The sequence below is a fragment of the Eurytemora carolleeae genome, unplaced genomic scaffold (genome assembly GCF_000591075.1).
Source record: "Eurytemora carolleeae unplaced genomic scaffold, Eaff_2.0 scaffold10, whole genome shotgun sequence".
NCBI lineage: Eukaryota > Metazoa > Arthropoda > Copepoda > Calanoida > Temoridae > Eurytemora > Eurytemora carolleeae.
This window is the reverse complement of record NW_019396179.1, coordinates 435,659-439,501: the sequence shown is the minus strand read 5'-3', so window position 1 is coordinate 439,501 and position 3,843 is coordinate 435,659. Positions and strand designations below refer to the sequence as shown.

At 32.1% G+C, this 3,843-nt stretch overlaps 1 protein-coding gene across 1 annotated transcript in view; it reads right to left on the bottom strand.

The window, feature by feature from the left end:
- Window positions 1-2,601, bottom strand: part of LOC111697337 (uncharacterized) — a 6,263-nt gene extending 3,662 nt beyond the window's left edge. Inside the window, exon 1 of the mRNA XM_023467305.1 lies at window positions 2,505-2,601. The gene's annotated coding sequence lies outside the window, so the exon portion shown is untranslated. The remainder of the gene's footprint in view (window positions 1-2,504) is intronic.
- Window positions 2,602-3,843: the final 1,242 nt, after the last annotated feature.

Genomic DNA, 3,843 nt, shown 5'->3' with positions numbered 1-3,843 from the left:
TTATTGGATACAAACAGGGTTGCCTACAAAGGATGAGACTGTACTGTACTGTACTGTACTGTACTGTACTTTACTGTACTGTAATGTACTGTACAGGGTTGCCTACAAAGGATGAGACTGTAAATACAGAATTCTAAAAATAAGACGATTTGAAGCTTGGTTGTTTGCTTCTTCATTGCATTTTATAGTATGATAATGTTTTAATTATAATTGATTTAGCGCAGAAAAATGCCAGTTTTGGCCGTGAAGGAACCCTGAATGTCAAAAAGGGACGAAAGCAAATTTCCTTTTGTCGTCCCTGAAATCTCATCCTTTGTGGATAACCCTGATTTTTTTAAGTTCACAGAATTTTAGAAAAATTAATATAGAAAGAAAACAGAAAAAAATAATAACTAATTTTAAAGAAATTGATTCCTTGCCACAATCTTGATTTTCTAACCCCTACATCTTTCCAACCTGATTGAGTTAACCACAAAGAATGAGACGTGTAAACATTTATAAATATAACTCGTTAGCATAAAAGGATTTTTCTTGGCCTAATTTTTATCATTCCTAGTATCGTCCAGTAAGTTAAGGCTTGTTTAGGGAAAACTTGTCACTTGCCATCCTTGTCACTTTTTCAATAGAAGGCCACTTGAAATTACGATAACAGCCCTTGTAAGTCGAATTTGAAATCTGATTTATTGCGGGTAGCCCTGTATATATTACTTTCACCATAATAACCTTCTAAAGGCTGTCCAGAGGTGCTTTTGTAATCATTATAAGATTAACTTTCAAGTTGTGATATCTTAGTGTAAATTTTTCATCACTCTTCTAATATAAAAACGGAAAAACGTCTAACAGTTAACCTCGAACATTATCCATCAGAAATGTTCAGTTCAATTTAAAAATCACCTAATATTGAGTTTTCAAGGTTTAAAGCAATGTATATTAATTGTGTAATTGATAATTGTAAAGCTGATCAATTATTAAATTGATCAATTATCAAATCAATTAATCTAATAAATTGATCAATTAATTATCAAATAATCTTACATTCTATACTAAACAAAATTAGTAGACTGTGTAACTTCAGATCGGGACCCTATCCAATTACAATAGCTTCAGTAGAAGTAAATATTTCCATTTACTGTTAGCGCCGTTTTGAAGGGTTCATAACTCTTATTGGATAATGTGATAGATAGAAAGATAGATGTTACCGCCAATATTATTTCTATTGGTTCAGAGTAGACAACAAACAAATGACTGAACCCTGATTGGATGAAGTGCCAGGGGACTCGGCAGACAGGAGCAACTGTGGAATTGGACTGCTTACCCTTTGGAATTGTTGTGCTTAACCTTCATTTGAGCATTTAAAATCAAAACTTGAGTCTAATTATATTATTATTCTGTATTTGTTTGCATAGTTTTACTGTATAAAAAGATTAAAACATTTGTTTTTACAATCAAAGACGATTTTTTACAAAATTAAAAAAAATGTATCACTTTCTTATTATTCCTAAAAGTTCAGACGTAAACTCACAACTGACAGTGAATAAAATAGTTTAAATGAACATATGAACGATCATTGTCAACAACTGTTGAGTCCTCCCCTCCTCCCTCATATTTTCCCACTAAAGTGACATATGTATTTTAAATTTGTAAATTAAAACATGATCTAACAAGATACAAGTTTACCCAGCTTAAAGGAAAATTCTATTTTTTGAAAAAAGCTAAATATTATGCAATTTTAAGAATGGCTGAACGAATGTATGCCCAATACATCTATGTTTATGAAAAAAGTAGTCTCTGTTTAGATTGTTTGTGTTTGTACATCTGATCATAACTCATAATTGGGGAACTCGGTAAAACATGGAAGTTTTCAGAACCAATTCCTGGGAATTTCCTGGGAACTATTCCCAAGATTTTCCCAAGAGTTCCTCAGGAATATCTTGACATATTCTCAGCATATTCCTGAGTAAATTTACTAACCAAGAGTCAGGATTTAGACCCAATAGTAGTGAATAACTTAACAACAGACAACTGAATTGTAAAGAAAAATTTTACAAATTTTTAAAAATATTTTTTTTAAAAGATGGTTCTAAAGTAAATTATCATTTTTTATTAATAAGGTTGCAAAGAAAAAAAGATTTAGTTAAAACAGTGCATAATAGAAGAGAACCTCAGAGATACCTATCGGAGAAAAACGGACCTTGAAAACTCTGTAATGAAGTCCTGAGAATTTCTCAGGTATTTCCGGAGAAATATTCTGAGAAATTCTTAGGAATTTCTTGAGAAAACTTCCAGAGAAATTCTCGAAACTAAGTCTTTTATTCCGTTCCCCAAAATAATCGTAAAATTGGTAACCAAGTCGTGAGAATTTCTCAGGAATTTCCGGAGATATATTCTGTAGAAGTTCTCAGGAATTTCTCCAGGAAAAAATCCTGAGAAATCTGAGACAAATTTCTCGAGACTTGTCTTTCATTCAATTCCCCAAAAAAATCCGTAAAATTGGTGAACAAGACCTGAGAATTTTTGGAGAAGTTCTCAGGAATTTCTCCATTAAAAAATTCCAGAGAAATTCAGAGAAATTTCTCGAGACTATGTCTTTTATTCAATTCCAAAAAAAATCCGTAAAATTGGTGAACAAGACCTGAGAATTTCTCAGGAATTTCCGGAGAAACATTTTGGAGAAGTTCTCAGAAGTTTCTCCATTAAAAAAATCCAGAGAAATTCTCAGGAATTTCTTGAGACTATGTCTTTGATTCAGTTCCCCAAAAAATTTGTAAAATTGGTGACCAAGTCCTTAGAATTTCTCAGGAATTTCCGGAAATATGCTTATGAAAAATATTCCAGAGAAATTATCAGGAATTTCCTAAGAAACAATCTAGAAAATAAATCTCAGGAATTTCTCGAAACTACTTTATAAAACTCTGATCCCCTTAAAAATATCTTAAAATGGGGACCAATTCCGGAGAATTTCTCAAGAATTTCCGAGGAATCAGTCACAAGAACTTGTTCTCGAGAAATTCCCCGGAAATTCCTCAAAGCAAGTCACCAAAACTGGAGAAATTCCTTCAGTTTTGTTACCTCGGACCTCGTCTAAATCTTTATTTAGACATTTTTGCGGTCATTGAATTTTGACTTTTTATAGCTCTTTAGAAAGCCTTTAACAAGAGAAAGCATTGGATTGCGCAAGACGAAATGTTGCAAAGTTTTTTTTGCACAGATGTCTTTACAAAGAATTTTCACATTTTCAGTTTTCCTTAAATACAAATTTGGTTTCTAAAACATTTTGCAAATATTTTTGCATATTTGAATTTGCCGTGGTAAGGGCTTTTAAAAAATGTATAGTTTATTAAATTTTGTACACTTTTTGCTTTTGAACATTTTTTGCTTAATAACTAGACGTCAGCCTGAATAGGGTTAAAGGGATTGTAGCCGTAATTTCAATTGTTCTTCCATTTTTAGATATGTTCCGATTCACAATTCCATTCTTATTGTTTTCTCTGAAGATTGAATATTTTTGCGCTAGTATGCTACAGAAGCAATAATGAGTATTTTGAGAATTTAATACTTTTTAAGATATTAAGACGATGATATCTTCCTCATTACTATTCAGTGGAGGGTGTGCATACGAAATGTCCAGACTGTATATTAAAGAAAATTAGTCCAGATATCTCTGAGAAATAGACAACATTGAAGGTTTGTCATCAAAGTATAGCCAGCCTCGACTTTAAAGTGTTTCAACGCCTTGGTTTTTGTTTTACCTCAGCAACTCACTTTCTAATTTTTTTGTAGCCCTGGTAATAGACATTTCAGAAATGCAATGAGCTGGTTTCTAGCTTACGTTAAAAGGAGTAA